Genomic DNA, 19,475 nt, shown 5'->3' with positions numbered 1-19,475 from the left:
CTGGGGTTTCTATTCTATTCCATTGGTCTATGTGTCTGTTTTTGTGCCAATACCATGCTGTCTTGATGATGACAGCTTTGTAGTAGAGGCTAAAGTCTGGGATTGTGATGGCTCCTGCCTTGGTCTTCTTCTTCAAAATTACTTTGGCTATTCGGGGCCTTTTGTGGTTCCATATGAACTTTAGGATTACTTATTCTAGTTTTGAGAAGAATGCTGGTGCAATTTTGATTGGGATTGCATTGAATGTGTAGATAGCTTTGGGTAGTATTGACATTTTGACAATATTTATTCTTCCAATCCATGAGCAAGGAATGTCTTTCCATTTCTTTATATCTTCTTCAGTTTCCTTCATAAGCTTTCTATAGTTTTCAGCATACAGATATCACCTCACGCCAGTCAGAGTGGCCAAAATGAAGAAATCAGGAGACTATAGATGCTGGAGAGGATGTGGAGAAACGGGAACCCTCTTGCATTGTTGGTGGGAATGCAAATTGGTGCAGCCGCTCTGGAAAGCAGTGTGGAGGTTCCTCAGAAAATTAAAAATAGACCTACCCTATGACCCAGCAATAGCACTGCTAGGAATTTATCCAAGGGATACAGGAGTACTGATGCATAGGGACACTTGTACCCCAATGTTTATAGCAGCACTCTCAACAATAGCCAAATTATGGAAAGAGCCTAAATGTCCATCAACTGATGAATGGATAAAGAAATTGTGGTCTATATACACAATGGAATACTACGTGGCAATGAGAAAAAATGAAATATGGCCTTTTGTAGCAACGTGGATGGAACTGGAGAGTGTGATGCTAAGTGAAATAAGCCATACAGAGAAAGATAGATACCATATGGTTTCACTCTTATGTGGATCTTGAGAAACTTAACAGAAACCCATGGGGGAGGGGAAGGAAAAACAAAAAAAAGAGGTTAGAGTGGGAGAGAGCCAAAGCATAAGAGACTATTAAAAACTGAGAACAAACTGAGGGTTGATGGGGGGTGGGAGGGAGGGGAGGGTGGGTGATGGGTATTGAGGAGGGCACCTTTTGGGATGAGCACTGGGTGTTGTATGGAAACCAATTTGACAGTAAATTTCATATATTAAAAAAAAAATAAATAAATAAACATTAAAAAAAATAAAACTTAAAAAAAAATAAACACACTTACATCAAGTGAGCAGTACACTATAAACAATGAGCTAAACCTTTCATGGTAAAAACTCATGGGAAATATACATAAAGTCCTGAAATTAGTAACAGGAAATCAATTGCAGTGGTTTAAAGTCACTACAACTTAGTAACAGTTTATAAAGGAAAATAAAATTGTCATTGTGGTCAAAAGCGTGCTTATGAGCTAATGACTAGGCTGCGATCAAAGATGTAGAGAATTTCTCCAGGTAGGGAAAACCAAAATGGTTATCAAATACATGAATATATATTCTCTAGGAAAGTATATTTCTTTGGATTATTTAGAAAATGAATTTGGGTTTAAGGAGGAAGATATAGGAAAGTGATATTTTTTAATGAAAGAAAGCCTGTCCTATTAGAGGGGTCATATGGTTCCTATCAGGATGGACATATGGTAGCTCAAGAGGCCAATGGAGGGAAGGAGCTCTCGTCCTTAGAAGTGTTCATGCTTGGCTGGATCCCAAAAATGTGGGAAATCTGATTGAATGTTTTATAAATTCCCATTTGACTCAAAGATTCCAAGATTAATTAAGGAGTCACAAAAATGTGCTAATGAACCAAAAACATCATAAAATGTGCAACATCTTTTCTTGAATGGGGAAAAAGAAAAAAAATTCATGATAATACAGTAATAGTAATTAATATTGAAAGTTTACTATTTATGACACATACATAAACTCTATCAGGTATTATTTGTATCTTCATTTTATGGATGAAGGAAACTGAGGTTTACTGATGCTACTTGCTGGAGGACACAAATCCAGTAAGTGCTTCAGTCTGGATTGAAACCCAGATGGCCTTACCTTCAGAGTTACTGATCTTTTTTTTTTTTTCAACATTTTTTTTTTTTTAATTTATTTTTGGGACAGAGAGAGACAGAGCATGAACGGGGGAGGGGCAGAGAGAGAGGGAGACACAGAATGGGAAACAGGCTCCAGGCTCCGAGCCATCAGCCCAGAGCCTGACGCGGGGCTCGAACTCACGGACCGCGAGATCGTGACCTGGCTGAAGTCGGACGCTTAACCGACTGCGCCACCCAGGCGCCCCTAGAGTTACTGATCTTAAAACCAAGTTTACCTTGTTTACTTTTTTGTTGTTGTGGTCTTTTTCAGTTATCACCTGTCTTTCACACTTTGGTGAACACATTCACAAACACTGTTATTTTACCTTTACAACAAGTGAATAAATTTGGTTTAATTATGCCTATGTTTTCAATGAAGAAAAAAGTTTCAAAGTTTTATCATAACAAGCAACAGAGCTGAGAGCCAAACTATAGGTTTAACTGCCCATGCTTTGTGTTTATATAGCCTGTCATGCTTGACTGAGCCTTTCAAATCTAACTCAAATGTACCTATGACCCTTAATCCCTACTCCTCTCTGCTACTGAGTGCACTTTTTCATTCAAAATCCAGAATACCAATATAATCGTGCAGAGTGAGGCATTAAGGGTTCACTTTACTTATTTATAAGGATAAAAGGCAATTCCTCTTTTACAAGTTCACCCTGAATTGTCCTTTTGATGCTAATGGGGTTCATCTCAGCCAGCAAGGAGAAGGCAGCTGAATGATTTTCAATACACATGCTTCAGTTCACACGGTGTCTTCTATAGCATGTGGGTCAGTTGAATCTCTGAAGCCCAGGGCCAGTTTTCATCTCTGTCCTTGACTCTAATGTTCTTTGGTCTGACACTTCTTTAGGTACATTTCATCTATCTAATGAGAAGCAGGTAAGGAGAAATGAGGTGTCTGAAGATACTTGAGAGTCACTGTCAGGTGTGAATATTTAAAAAAAAATGGGTTAACGCTTATATCTTTCTATTATGCATATTTTAATTAATGTATATTGATCAAGCCTCACAGCAAGTGCTTAGGAAAGACTCACTGGAGTCTTTGTGCTCAGTGACAGTGCTCACTGGAACCATTAGTATAACTTCCTAACTGGTTTCCCTGCTTCTGTGCACGCTGTCTCTCTAGATCATCATCCACACTGCTACAGTTATTCTAATATACAAATTCATTTGTTTAATTTTCCTGCGTAAAATTCTTCAGGGGTTCCCTATTTCAGAGAGGATAAAGTCCAAATTCTTTACTTTTGCATACCCTTTACCATCTGGCCTCAACCCATTCCTATATCTTTCTGTCCTAAAAGACAAAACACACAAACACATACATACATATTATGCACAAGGACATATATACACATCCTTATATCTACATACATCATCTCTTAGCAATAAAATAGATGGTAACCTCCCTGCCTTATACAAATGCACTCCCTTCACAACACTTATTCCAGTGTCTTGCATATAATAGGTGTTCAATACACATTTTTCCTATAATTGGTCTGGTACTATTGAGCTGTGTGATCTTGGATAAGTTAGTTAACTTCTCTGCAATTCGGTTTCCAACTTTAGTTAAATGATACTGATTCAATCACTTTTTGAATCATTGATCTGATGTTCCATACAATGATGTCACTGCAATACATCTGAAACTTTTTCTTCTTTATTGTCAGGGGTTTTGACTGGACTCCTCTTTCACATTCACCTAGCCTTCTTTGTCACATTATTGTGGTCCATGGTGGATTTTAAGTTGTTTACTGGATTATAATATAATTTGGACCTACAACATTCAGCTAGAGGGTTTCCTAGATTTCTTTCCATTTCTAACCTATTAATCTTGATTTTTGGATTTAAGTTAAACAGTCATTTCAAAGTGAGCTACTAATATTATATAGAGAAATACAAGAAATTTTATCACATTGTTTAAGTGACCCAAAGTAAAATTTTAGGACACTGGTTAGAAATGCTGCCATGTGCAGATTTATTTCATTGATATATCATTTATTATTGTATAAAGCATCTGAACACAGGTAGCTTCAACAGTTTTAGTAATGTGCAATTATAACGCTGTTTAGGGAGTTGGCAGGCATATTTTTTTATGTTAGGTTTCAGAACAAGCAAATATATTATAAATGTTACTTTTATATACCAACTACTAGACAAAAACATTTTGAAATATAAGGATTCTGCATATATACTTACTTACTGAGAACTCAGAAGAATAAGGTGCTATGCGTCAGCAGAAATATAGTGCTTGGATGTTAAAACAAGCAAAGAACAGACGCAACAGCCTAATTGCTGAAGCAAGGCAATCATCAATTTCTCCCCTGCTTCACTATTTAATGCTTTCTCAATTTCTACTGTCTACTGCATCATGTTCTTTGCTTTTTCTTTTTCAAATGTGATCCAAAGTCCCAAGATACAATGATACCAGTACAATGCTGGTTTGGCAGTTAGGCCAAGCCACTGTCTTCTTCATGAGTTCTTAGCTTAGAATATTCTTTGTTTCACTGTTTTCTTAGATAATACTTACTTTCTAGAATCCATTCAAGGGATAATTCTTTGAAGCCTAACTTGATTATTTTCCCAAATATCAAGCTATTACAAATGAACAATTTCCTTTGTATCCCCATACAAACTTCTATTGGAACATCAAAAATACTTATTTTGACTTTTTATCATGCATGTCTGGGTCCACCCCACCCCCTTCCCCTGACCCAAGAAAGAGACCTTCTTCAAGAAAAGAAGCAGCATGGCACGTAATGGGTACTTAATGAGTGCTAAATGAATTAATTAATGATAAAGGGTACAAAACAAAGTTTTATTTAAGTAGGTCATTGGTTGTAAGAGCCATCTTGAGGAAACAGTGACTCAAAAAGGATCCCTGCCATGAAGTCCAGTGTGATCTATTCTAATCACTTTTCTCTATTAAACCTAAAAGTCAACTGTGCCCAACCAAGGAGACTCTAAAGGATGCCCTTATGTAATCATTGTGTATTAATATGAAATTCTCTATGTACTGTATTAAGATGACACTTTCAGGGGCACCTGGGTGGCTCAATCAGTTAAGTGTACAACTCTTGGTTTTGGCTCATGATTCGTGAGATTGAGCCCTGCATTGGACTCTGCTCTGACAGCATGGAGCCTGCTTGAGATTTTCCCTCTCTCCCTCTCTCTCTCTCTGCCCCTCCCCTACTTGTGCTCTCTCTCTTGCAAAATAAACTTTAAAAAATGACACTTGTTACTTGATAGAAATTCAGAGTCTCAGCCTCCAACTTGAATCTGAATCTGCATTTTAATATTATCCTCAGTAATTAATATGTATATTAGTTCGAGAAACATTTCTTGAAAATAACAGTTGTAGGGCTGAACTCCATCTGGAAATTATGATTTTACCCAAACTTTCAAAAGAGAGAGGGAGACACACAGAGAGAGAGACTATGTGACTTTAACATTACATGTATAACAAGCAGATGGACCATTCTATACAGGGAACATACATGAATGTAAATTCACAGGCAGAAATGCATTGGTAGAATATGTTTATGAACTCCATTAGTCTCAAACTCTGATCAAAGAAAGCTTTAGGAAACACAAATTTAACTAGAGCACATTGATTTAACAAAATGAAATGATTCTGAAATCATTTTAGGAGGCACTATAGCATCATGGTAAAAAGCATAGACTCCAGGGTCAGGCTGTCTGGATTCAAATCCTTGTTCTATACTTACGAGCTGTGTGAACTCGGGCAAGTTATTTAAAACATCTGTTACTCAACTTCATCATATATAAACGAGGATAATAGTACCTAGTTCAAAGGGTTGTTATGAGGAGTCAATTTTTGTAAGGTGCTTGAAACAATACCTGGCAATAATGCCATATAAATATAAAACTTTATATATTTGCTGTTTGCTAATATTTATTATCATTATTGTTGTTAAAAACTTGGCATATGAAATGACACAGGTTGGTGTGTGGACACAAGAATTGAAGAGGCAGAGAATAGAGGAAGGCAAATGGGCAATTGTGATGTGATGAGCATCACTGGAGTTTAGAGCATGAGTAATCAGGAAGTAGGAGACAATCAGGAGGGTCAGGCTACCAAAAAGGGAACAGAAAGGCAGAGGAGAAAACTATCAATTATTGAGTACATACAATGTGCTGGGGACAGTTTCAGAAGCCTTCATAAATATTAGCTGGTTTAATCCTCAACTCACTGATGAGGTCTTTCTTTTAACCTATACTGCATAATGTGGAAACTAATGCAGGAAAGCTAAATTATTTGTGATTTTAAAAAGTAGATGATCATAGAGTTTGATCGAACACAGGGCTGAACACAGGGCTGTTTAGATTTAACAATTCCTACACCACTTGTTCAATCAGTAGGAAATGGACTAATTCTTTCCAGCATGATCTAAGCTCTTTTAATGGTGATGATGATAATAATAATGATGACTGATGGTGGTGGTGGTGGCTAACACTAGTGTGGTGCTTACTGTGTGCCAAGAACTATGCTAAACCTATTGTTTGTGTTACCTTTTTTAATTGTACAAAGAACTCTTTGAGGAAGTTATATTATTACAATCCTTATTTTACAGATAAAAAAACTGAGGCACAGAGGACTTAAGGTACTTGCCCAAGGTTATACAGATAATAGTGGGAGAGCTGGCTCTCACTCCAAACAGTATGAAGCCAATGTCCATGCTCTTAACCATCACACCGTACTGTCTCCTGTTAAAACAACAGCAACATGTTGGACAAGGAGCAATGAATTCATATTTTTAAGCACCCGTTGTTCATTAGAACACATGTTCCTATATTTAATTCTCACTACTATGAGGGAGAAGTTTTGATGTGAGACTTTAAGGAAATTGGGAACCAAGGTCTAAAATGCATGATATGAATGGGAGAAACAGATGGCCCTAAAAATAACCATGTTTCAGACAGCAAATAGTTTAGGCTTTGTAAGAATATGGTCTCTGTAACAACTAGTTATTTCTGTCATTGTAGCATGAAAGCAACCAAAGATGTTATATAATTGAAAGAGTGTGGCTAAGTACCAATAAAACTTCATATACAAAAATAGTTGGTGGGCTAGATTTGGCCCAGGGCCCATCATTTTCAGATCCCTATTGCTAATCTTCAAGTAATGAAAACAACGTACCATTTTTCCTTTATGGTAACCAGGTAGTACAATCCGTGATTAACAAAATATACTGTTATTTAGGATTCTGTTTCTCAAGAACTAAAGCAACACTGATGAAACAGAAAGAGATGTTGAATGTAGGATATTAGTGCTACAAAGAGCTGACTCTGCCAATGGTCTATTTTTGGAAAGGCAAAATATTTCAAGGGATGTGGATGTTTTGCTTTATTCTACAAATTATCAGTAAATCATGAACCACTAGAGCCATCCCTAGAGAGAATCTTTAAGCTATGAAAAAAATTAAAGGTTATTTTTTTCAAAAAATGGCTACCAAAGTGAGGTGTCAGATTGAGATCATAGATTGCGTTCCCCACTTTCCCTTCTCCACTTTTCATCCTATCGGCATTTATAATAACTCCATGATGACAAATTATAGTCATTTCATCTTGAAAGATATATTGCATCCACATGTGGGCCAAGTGATTTAATCTTGATTAGTGCTGTCTGAAGTCTTGTCAGATGGGTTAGCGATTGGTCATGTACTTCATAGCACCGCTATTAAATCTACTGGGAATTAACATGTTAAATCCATAATCATGCTTTATTGCCTGTATAATCCTGGGTTAACTGCAAAACGAAGTTGATTCATTTTTCACATGTTCACCAAAGTGAAGTCATATTTTTCCCTTAACTAGTAATTAACCTTTATGGCTTTATTAACTACTTTATTAAATTTAAATGAAATGTTTATTGGAAAGAGTTCATGGGAAGTGTAAACCACAATGACAGTGTGGCCCTGGTGATGTCCTGTTTCCTGAAACCTCTCTATTAAAAAGGTTCATATTACAAGTAGTTCATTTTTTATCACAAGGTACCAGTGCTTGTAACTTAATAGGCAGTATAATAAAATAAGCAATGGCTTTTGAGTCAGATAGACCTGGGACCAAATTCATATCTAATTGCCTACTAGCTATATGCTCCTAGTTAACTTACCCAAAATCTCTGAGTCTCAGTTTCCTTATATGTAATATATAGTGAGGATAAACGATATGAATGAAATAGCGGGGAAGATATCAGAGGTACTCAATTTGCAAAAAGTAATTTAAAAAATTTTAATGTGCATTTATTTGAGAGAGAGAGAAACAGAACATGAGCAGGGGTGGGGCAGAGAGAAAAGGAGACACAGAATCCAAAGCAGTCTCCAGACTCTAAGATGTCAGCACAGAGCCTGATGCAGGACTCGAACCCAAATGAACAGGACATCATGACCTGAGCCAAAGTTGGATGTTTAACTGACTGAGCCACCCAGGCGCCCCTGCTAATTTTTAGCCAAGCTTCTATCTTAGGTTGAAACGGGAAGATTTTGGTGTGGCACTCACATAGGAGAGAGAGAAAGCTGCAAAACAAAGGATGGTGTTTATTCCTAACTTCTTCCTATTTTGCCCAGTCCCAAGAACTGGATATGAACCCTACAGAGAGAGAGTCTCTGGTATGGGCTGTTAATATCTTCTATTAGGAGTTTCCAGAACTGCCACTTAGCCTAAAGAGTTACCTTGCACAAATCAGAAAAAGGTTGCCCTTGGGGCAGAGACAGCTCTGTGGACACAGGACTTGTCAAAGTTTTGCGTGAAGAAGATAGACTGGGACTCACTGTCTTGATGAGCAGAGCATGGGTTGGATATCAGCTCCCCTAGCTTATCAGCAGGGCACGCTTTTTCAGACCACAACCCACATATCTGCATGTGTTCCCTGAGCCCCAAACTTTTAACTGGGCATTTAGTTGTCCAGCTGGAGACAAATTTCCCAGCCTCTGCTGTAATAGGAGTAGACACATGAATTAGTTCCAGCTAATGGGATATATGCAGCTGTGATGTCCATAATATAACCTCCAGTCACTTTCTTAAGCAAAGCTTCTTATTTTGGATACTCTCTTCCTTTTTCCTTTGTCTGGGAAATGGCAATGATTGGATGGCCACCTCAGATATAAAGATCAAAGTCATGTTTTGAGGATGGCAGAGCTAGTCCATCAACCTGGGGGGAACAAAGCCACCCTCAGCCCTGGGCTCTTCACTTCTAGAATATACATCAGCAGAAATAAGCTTCTATCATGCAGAAGCCACGATGTATTGGGATTGTTTCGTCCTATCAGCGTAGCTTGTACTCTAATATAGGGCTTTTCTTTTTTATTTCTTTTCACTTTTTATATTAGTTTTATGCATAATAGCAAAAAAAACTGGGAATAGCCCAGGTGTCTAATTGAGAACTGACAAAGACACACAACAATGGGATCATGGAATACTCCTAACAATGAAAGAGAACAAACTACTTTCTCTGTTTATGAATCTTATAAACATAAGGTTGGGTGAAAGAAGCCAGACACAAAAGAGAAATACTGTATTTTTTCATGTGTATGAAATTCTAAGCCAGGAAAACCTAATATAAAGTGAAGGAAATCAGACTAGTTGTTATACTGAGGGAGAATTACTGGGAAGGGAATGAAGGAACTTTTGGAGGTGATTCCACTGTTCTATATGCATTTGCCAAAGTTCATTGAACTCTATACTGAAAATGAGTACATTTATTGTATATAAAATATATCTCAATAAAAAACTTTCTGGCAAAAACTGTTTTCAAACATAATTGTTGACATTTTGATTTCTCACAAATTCTTATTGGTTAGAGAAAAAATTTTGTTAATTCTTTTTTTCCCTGAAATTGAATCTCTGCACCACACATCCTTATCTCTCCAAGCAGGAAGGCCTGGTGGCTACCTTGGTGCCACATGAGGTCAGGAATAACTCTTGCTGGAGCTCAATGAAGAGTTCCAAAGTGTTTAATGAAGAATAACTCTGGGGGTGTGGGGGTGCATTTTAAAATTCAATTCATTTATATATTATTTGTTTAAAAACATGCACCTGTCATTTCTCAGTGCCACTGCCCTCGTCCACCCCTAGGCTACCTGAGATCATCACCTCTGAGACCCCATCACATGGCCTCCCTCTCAGCTACTCATTTCTGGAGAGATGACCATGCAACCATATCTCACTGAACGATAGACTGAGATTTAGCTAGGTGCCCCACAGGTCTCGCTCAGCACCCTCAATTATCACTTCCTCTATGCCAACTTGGGGTTTTAGACCAGAGTTGAAGGAGTTATTTTTGTGAGGGAGTCTGATTTCCAGCGACACAAGTAATGTTGCTTTGTTCCCATGTGAAAAGGCATGATGTTGTATGCAGAGGAGCATATGGCAGTGCTTTGGCACGAGTGGCAGTACCCAGGAACACTGCAACAGAGCAATGATGGGGACTGGGAGGCATGATAGAAGGTGGCAGACGCCCAGAACACTAAGCAATGTAGTGGTTCTGCTCAACCAAATTGGCACACAGGAGATCTACCTATTGACCCTCATTACACTTGAGTGAGAGAAATGTGGCAGGTGGCGAAGATCTGCATGAGTAGATGATAGGAAAGACATATTTTGTGCTATGATTGCTACTCTGACTTCATGTATACTCATGGGCTAATAAGACCTTGAGTTAATCTGGGTCCAACGAGAAAAATAGAAACCACACTGTGTATTTCGAATAGAGCTACTTTGATAGAACATGTTTCCAAAGTGCTTGAAGAGTTGAGAAAGTAAAAGGGAAGAGGAAGTAATACTGAGATTAGAAACTATGGGAAGTTCCTAGGACTGTAAGAACAGAAACGAGGTGGTGTTAATGAAGCCAGGAGAGCATTCACTACTGATGGTGGTGGAGCTGACTACAGCTGAACTTCTCCCAGAGTTCACAGCTTCCTGCTGCTGCAAGGGGTGGGAGAGAGGGGGAGAGGGAGGACAAAGAGGAGAAGGAGAAGAAAGGAGAGGGACCTTAAGAAGTTAAAATTCGGTGTTAGAACTACATATTAATTTCATAAATATTCATTTTATTCATATTACTGTGGCAGAATTGCGGGTGAGAGAAAGGAGGCAGGGGAAACCAGCAGATTGGAGGTGCACTATCTACACAGTCTCTAGAACAATGCTGGGCAGACAGTGAGACTCCAATTTGTATATGGGGTTCTGGAAATTGAATATACACTTTTCTGTTTCTTTAGCTTCTAATATTATCTCCTATCTCCCTCTTCAATACACAAGTGTAAGTTCATGCCTTACATGAACAATTTTTTTTGAGCAGCTAATATCATTGTGTACCTGAAATACACTCCCTTTGCTTCACATTTTGTAAATTTTTCATAGCATGAAGAAATTTATTTCATTGCAAATGATGAAACACTGAATTAAACATAAGCTTGAATGCTGAAGGAAGAATAGAAGCTTGTCAAAATTTTGCCTGCTGTTGGTTAAATTTAAATAAGATTTGCTGGCTTTCAGAGATGGACACTTAAGGTTTATCAGAGAATCATTTTAACAGATAAGTGATGTATATATTCAAAGAAATAGTTTTAAGTGTACTAATATTTTTGTTGGGACATTGATACCTATTTACTGCCTTTTTCAAATCCTTCAGTTTGTTTCTAAGTAGTCATTCTATTTCAGGTTTTCATGCCCGAGGTGCACAAATTTTACCTCCACTCTTAGCAGCGACCCATATCCCCAACTCCTAACTGTACAGATGACTAAGGAATCTTGTGTATTGGGATTGCAATGACTATTTAACTATGTGTCAGATTAGGCCCACAAGATCCAGTGACCCTATTACTGTCTCCTCATTCAAATGATGGAGCTTCATTTGTCACATCAATTCAAAGTGATGCCTCTTTACACCTGACTGGTTTTCCTTGGGTCAATATTACTGACAAATGACTATCTCCTTCAATACCAACCGGTGATAACTCTTCGTGTGCCTTATACTTGCAAAAGATTAATTTAAACTTCCAGTGCACTTGCAAACCAAGAGAAGTCATGCCAAGGAATATTTCTAAGTTTCTTGAGGGCCCAGTACTGTGCTACATAGAAAACATACAAACTGTGTAAAATAACAGCTCCATTCTTTGAAATCCTGGCAATGGGCTAAATATTTTACATACATTATTTCAGATAGTCGTCTCAATCATGCTGAAAGGTATTTTCATGCCTATTTCATAATTTGGCAGTAGAGCTGGGATTTAGACTTATTCCTTCCTGTCTGATCTCAATACCTTTGCTGCTAGCACCTGGCATAATCTTAGCCTGCCTACCTTTTAGGGTTGGCCATATCTTTTCGGGGACAAAAGGAAGACCCACGTGGTTATCTTATTGATAATACATTTCTTATCCACCTCTCTATGCCCATACACAAGTTTTACTGGGCATATCTTGTCTAAGCAAATACACAATCAGCAAAGCAATCAACCTCTACCTGCTTAGATGAGTCTGCCATTTCTAGTGTTTTCCATGTCTCTCTAACCTCACCTCATGGCTTTTTCCTTATATATGCATTGCATGCCCTCTAGACCCTTACCCTGCAATAGTCCCTTGACACCAGATCAGCCTTCCCTGGGAGAGGGATCAGCCAGTTAGGCTACAAGTACACTTGACCACTTCTCTGTCTCAGATTGGTGTCTCTGGGACCCGTCTTCCCTTACTCCACTAACGCCATGGTTCTCAGCTTTCCTTCCTTCCTTGTTCTTTTTTTTTTCTGTTATGCTGCTGTGAACTGCCTTACCCTATGAAGTGAGATCTAGTCTCCCAAGCTCCCCTCTTCTCATGCTACTCACAAAAGTAAACCACCAGGACTTTTATGTGTGTATTTTAGAGTTTTTAATCATTATGAAAACACATACAGAAAAAGATAAAAATAAACAAGGGGGAACTAGAGAAGTTTTAAAAGCCTATTATTTTCCTGATTCAGTTGGAAAGCATTCACCTTAAAATCTCTGTGCTCCACCCTGACTAAATAGCTGATGACCAGCCACTGTCAACATGAGACTGTCAAAGGCCTTACATACTATGTTCCCCAAAGGCATGTCTGATGCCATCTCCTTGGACTCTCACTTGCTTATCTCATGCTCCAGCCACAGAGCACTGTCGTTCACACCCCTTTACACCTACCTCCTCTGCACCTGTTATTGCCACTGCCAGGAAGGACTTCCCTACCCAGCTCGCATGAAATGTCATTTTCCTTCAAAAATCAACTCCTATTTCATTTCTCCTTGAAACATTCCCTGATTCCCTCAGGCTTCATAAATGGCTCTTTCCATTGTGCTCTGACAGTACTTCATGTCTGACTCTTTTACAAGCCCTGTCTCATTACATTATAATCATGTTTATGTACCTGTGTCTCCTGCTTGAATGAGATGTTCTTAATGTCAGGGACCATGTTTTGTTTACCCCTGTATCCCCTTGGAACTGCCAGCAAGTACCTGAATCTTAGAAAGTACCCCCCAAATTTGTTGAATACACGAATAAATAAATGCATGGATAAATGAATATGCTTGAGATGAGGGCAAGTGATTGTCACAACCATGTCACACATCCCAAGGCCAGGAAGGTGAATGACAGTTATAAAAACTCTCATGTTTATAATGTCCCTATGCACATCATATTGCTACAGGAGCCTGGCATTTTATACCACTTTTTTTTTACCTGAGGATGTAGAAGAATTGTTCTTCCCTATCAGGGAGAGGCAGTGTGTCAATCTGATGTGTGTTCTGTAGCAGAGCAATACCCTCTACGAAGTGATTGCCTGTCAGCTGATGACACATTATGGCAGGTGTCACCACAAGCCAGCCCTATATGGCACATAGGAGAGTTAATGAAGGAGTGGAGAGGACTTCTCAAATGATTCAGACAGCATGGCTGGCAGTTGGGGGATGGGAAGAAGAAGCAGCTTCCCTCTGATGCACGTGAAAAGAGCTCCACCTCCAGCCTTGGAAGGGGACAAAGTTATGAGAAAAGTGTGCTGGCTGTACCTTCTTGGGCAGCTACAGGCTCTTCTATATGGTGCTTGTCCTCTTTTCCCCCATATTCTGAAACAAGCAGCCACGGTATTCCTAGAGATGATCTTAGTATAAGGACCATCAAAGACAGGTGACTGTCCTTACCTGTTTTAGAGAAGATGTGGGACGTGAAGGAAAGATGGAGACTAATCCTTTGAGGTATATTTTGTCTAAGAGAGGACTCTCTCTTCTTCTGCTTCTGTATCTTCAGATGATATCTCATATCTGGAAAAAAAGTTGTTTAATTATCAAAATTGAACATTTAAACCTATATGTGGTATTGTGGCAGAATAAGATATAAGCCTTACTCTCAAGGAGATTATAGTCAATGGAGAAACACACAAGTTAATCAGTGATCACACTGTGGTAAGTGTGATTTACTAAAAATAAGGCACAATAAGAAATCCTAAATTACAAGGATTCCTAAGTCATATTCTGTGGTTAAGGCAAAGCATCTAGGGGGAGTCAGGACCTGAGCTGAGTATTAAAAACCATCAATACTTAGATAGGTTGAAAAGAGTAAAAGAAGCTTTCAGTTCAAGTGAATGAGTTATCTGAAGACATGGGAAACATGATACCTCCTTTTGGAATTATTAATTGACATGACTGGCACAAGGCTGGGAAGTAGAGAATGGGAAATGATGCAAGAGAGTTCAGACAAAATTGTGATGGGTTTTGTGAGTAATGTTGAGAATCTTGGACTTTAAGACCTTAGGAGAATGGCTGAGGGCCACAGCCCAACTGTCCAGCTCAATTAAAGGGAATGTGGCCATAAAGAATAACTGAGTGAATGGAGATGCTTGTCTCCAAGTTGATTCTCAACATGGAATTCAAAGGGGTGACTTTCCTGGCAATTCTGATATGGGAAATCAGCAGCTTATGTACCATGAGACCAAGTGCCCCAGCTGACCTGATACTAACACAGTGATGTTGGACAGATTATAATTGATTTCCAACCCTTTTAATCAAATCAGTACACTTTCATGAGGATTACAACTGACTTCCAACCCTTACAATCAAGTCAATTTGCTTCCATGAGCCTCCATTTTTTTTTTTAACTTGAAAAGTAGGTATGGCAACTATTTATCCCAGAACTTTTGGGGAGTATTATGTAAAATACCACTAGAAAAGCGAAAGGTGTCCAACATAACACCTGACACATACTTGATGCTCAACAAATTGTTAAACTTAAATTGTAACATATATATTAGAACTCTACACCAACACTCCCCAATAGAACATTTTGTGATGATGGAAATACTTTATATCTGTGCTCGCTAATGTTAGAAGCACTGGTAATATGTGGCTATTAAGCACTTGAAATCTGGCTAGTGCAACTGCAGTAATAAATTATTAATTTTATTTTATTTTAATTAATTTAAATTTAAGTAGCCACATGTGGCAAATGGCTAGCATTTTGAACATCACAGCTTTATTTCCATAAATTTTTCACATAATTAAAATGTTTTGTACAAACATACAAAAAAAACATAAGGTTGGCAATTTCCAATTTTCATAACACCCTTAAGATAATATATAGTAATTAGTATTCTACTCTATTTGCCACTCTGCATTTTGAAATCTCTTGAATAGAAATAAAATATTTTTATGGCAATAATTTTGATTTGACAACATGCTTAGACACATGTTATAAAGTAGATGAATGACATAATTGATTTCAAAAAATACATAACAGCATATATAATGTGATCCCATTTATTTTGGAAAGATAAACAACAAAATTTTAACAATCTATTACAGAAATGTAAGATTATATGTGATTTGTGTTATCTCTTCTCTAAATGCTTTATATTTTTTGAATCTTTTTAAATGAACAGGTGTTAATTTGATAATTTTAACTGTTTTGCTTGTGTTATGAAAATAAAAATGCATTCACCAAAAAGATTCTGGAAAATAAGAACAAGCCCCAATCCACAGGAACACCACCTCCATTTATGTCTCCATTCAAGGAATTTATTTTGTCTTTCTATCATGAGGAATCACTCCATCCTGATATAAAGTTAGGGAGAAAGGAGTTAAAGCAACTAGCCTGAGATCCATTCACTCCCTTTGCCAAGAGTGTGCTACTGGGTAAAATTTAAGAGTGAAGGAAACCCAGTCTAATCTTCTTGTCAGTGTGATAATTAGACCTCTTGTAAATGATAAAATGATATTTTCTAGTGAGAGTCCTTTACTATTGAATGTTTTTAACAGGATGTGTCTGGTCATGTACTGCTTAAAGAAATTAAGCTCATAAGCTTAAAGAAATTAAGCTTAAATCACTCATTAAGATCTTTGATTTTAGAATGTATGATTCCTGCAAAATGGTGAAACATTGAAAGGAAACCCTTGACTAATTAGTCAAGAAAGTGGCTTTTTCCCAACATCGCTCATCAGCAAAAGTTAATTGAACTTCCAGGCTCTGTCCATTGTTCTGGTTATTCAGAAGTCAAGACACAATTGCTGTCCTCAGAATGTTCATACTCTAAAAGGACTCAAATAAATAATACAGTGTAGTCAGTGCTAAGATATAAACCAGGGTGCTATGTTAGTACATATAAGAGGAGAACACCTAGCCTGAAAGAATTATGGAAAGTTTCCTTGAAGAGGTGGTATCATAGAGGGAACATTGAGGTTAGCTTGGAAAATGGTCATTGAGTGTTCTGGTGGTTCTAAAAAAGATTGATAGCAGAAAGGCATAAATATATGACCAAGCATGCCATATGGAGAAACCAAAAGTAGGCCAGGATGCTTATGGTCTTGTTCATTAGGAGAAGGATATCAATGATGGGCAATGATCAGGAAAAGTAGAAAGGGACATATTGTACTTTCAATGTTACTTAAGGAATTTACCAACTATACTAAAACAAAGGGGAGCACTTTAAGCAAGATTGTGACACAATCACATTAGTATTTTAGAATGATTATTCTAGAAGTAGTGTGGAAAATGGATTAGGAAGAAATAAGGCCAGAGGTTAGAAGCGTTTGTCAATGATCAAGGAATGAGATATGAATCTGAAATAGGCAGATGTTGTGTAAGTGGAGAGATGAAAGTTATTTGAAAGCCATTTAGGAGAATCAATCTATAAAATTAGATTAAATGTAGGAAGAGGGAAGGGAAGTGAATGTAGGAAGTAAAAGAGGAAGTGAAGAGGGCAACCAGGTGGATGGATTTACCAAAGATATGACACAATTAAAAAAAATAATTTAAGGGAAAAAGATGAGTTAATTCAGTTTAGTTTTGGGCTATAGATATTTAATAAGTATAAATTGGGCTATAGATATTTAATAAGTATAAAGATCTGGAGTATAAAGATCTAAGCTAAAGGTATAATCTGGAGGTTAAAACTTGAAGGTGAAAGTTGAATTCTATGGAAGGGTTAAACATTGGTCCCATAGGGAAAGAGGGCAAAGTAAAATAAGGCTGGGTCCAAGAACCAATACTCAGGAAACACAAGAAAGAGGGGCAGATGAAAAGGACCCTACACAGGAGACTAGGAAGCAGCAGCCAGAGAGGTAAAACACAAATGGAGCATTAAAACAGACATCAAGGGAGGAGGAAAAGGAATGATCTTCAGTGTCAAATACTCCTGAGTTGTCAAGTTAAAAAAAGGTCCACTGTTTTTAAAATCAAGGAAATCATTGACAACTTTGACAAGAACAGGTTAATCAATAATAGCAAGTGAAATCTGGAAGTTTTATTGGAAAATATCTCAAGGAGACAAGAGTAGGTTTCCTATTACAGTCTCCTGATTCCTATCAGAGTAATTAGGATTTTCTCTCCTGCTCAAAGGGTGTGAGACAGTGTCAAGAAGGTGATAGGTTCTCATTAATCTTTGTTTTCTTATCTTTTGGGAAACAGAATTCTAACTCCATGGTTTTTGGTCTCAGATTTACCATAAGAAGAGCTTAGTTCAAATCTTGGTCCCAACATTTTTAGCTTTGTCACCTTGAGTGAGTCTCTTAGTTATTTGTTACTTCAAGGAAGGTAGCTGGACCAGCTACAAAGCATCACCTGGTAGCTTCACAGAAATACATATACCCAGGGCTGCCTGAGTGGCTCAGTCGGTTAAGTGTCTTGAGTCTTGATTTTGGCTCAGGTCGTGATCTCACAGTTCATGGGATCTAGCCTGTCATTGAGCTCTGCACTAACAGTGTGGAGCCTGGTTGGGATTCTCTCTTTCTCTCTCTCTCTCTCTCTCTCTCTCTCTCTCTCTCTCTCTCTCTGCCTCTCTCCCACTTGCATTCTCTCTATCTCTCTTAAAATAAATAAAAATTAGAAAAAAAATACATACACCCATGCCACAAGAGCCTGCTGGATCAGAATCTGCATTTTAACAAGATTTTCTGATTCTCATACACATAAAGTTTGGAAAGCATTGAGTTCACTCAATGAACACCAATTTTTCCAACTAATAAAGGGGATATAAAACTGACCCCATAGATTTTTGTAAAGACCAATTCATAAAGTGAAAATAATACCAATCTGTACTATCCCTTGAGCCTACTGCTCAATGTTATAGAAAAGAAAAAGAAAAAAAAACCCACAAATACTACTGGCACCATTTCTTTCTTAAATCTTGAATTTTTACAACGTAAAACTGTTTAAATAAGTAGACCATGCACTATTTCTGCTTTGGGGTGAAGTCTATCAATATTACCCCAAGTGATTGGAATCGATTCTGTCTGTCTGTGAGGAGATATTAGGCCATTTGAGGTAGTCTAAGGTGAAATCTTTTGTATACATAACTAAACCTATGAAAATTGCTGTAACAACAATTACTCATTAGGTCCCTTGCTGCCTTGTGACTGATATATCTGAGTACACACACCCCCACACCCATACACCCTTATGTGGGTGCCCACCCACTCTTCTGGGTTAGAGTTCATTATTCACCCACTTAACAAATCTTACTTACTGAGCGGCAATCTGTTCCTGGCATTGTGCTTGGCTGAAGTACACAGTGTGACCACTTGATATCCTCAATACTGTGGGGATCCTACCATCTTATTTTCCCCCAGAAGTTGGCTCTACTCCTGCCTCCAGCATCCTAGCCACTCAATTTTAGTTTATTATTTAGTACTGTCCTGACTTTTGTTCCTACACTTTGAAATGGCAATGAGGGTTGTCTTATTGCTGATACTTGTAGCAAACTTCAATGCTGAGTATTAATTCTGCCTCCTATAGACTCAATCTTACAAGTGATCAAACACTTCCAAATTCAATACAGTATTCATTCATTTGTTCAACAAATATTTGTTGAACACACTATTTGTTAATCATTGTTTTAGAAGCATGGCCAAGACTCTGATATGCCAAACTCAGAAATAACTAATATGATAATTTCTAGTTCACAACCTCACCATTATGGTTTTATTAACGAT

The 19,475-nt window shown here is 37.8% G+C and overlaps 1 long non-coding RNA gene across 1 annotated transcript in view; it reads right to left on the bottom strand.

The window, feature by feature from the left end:
• Positions 1-2,608: 2,608 nt before the first annotated feature.
• The window catches only part of LOC131491576 (uncharacterized), a 165,252-nt gene continuing 148,385 nt past the window's right edge, over positions 2,609-19,475 (bottom strand). Inside the window, exons 2-3 of the long non-coding RNA XR_009251533.1 lie at positions 14,196-14,315; positions 2,609-2,949 (exon numbers count right to left, since the gene is read on the bottom strand). This is a non-coding gene — a long non-coding RNA (uncharacterized LOC131491576). The remainder of the gene's footprint in view (positions 2,950-14,195; positions 14,316-19,475) is intronic.

This window comes from Neofelis nebulosa, chromosome 12, assembly GCF_028018385.1.
Source record: "Neofelis nebulosa isolate mNeoNeb1 chromosome 12, mNeoNeb1.pri, whole genome shotgun sequence".
Lineage (NCBI taxonomy): Eukaryota > Metazoa > Chordata > Mammalia > Carnivora > Felidae > Neofelis > Neofelis nebulosa.
The sequence above is the reverse complement of the archived record's forward strand: the minus strand, read 5'-3'. Positions and strand labels throughout refer to the sequence as shown.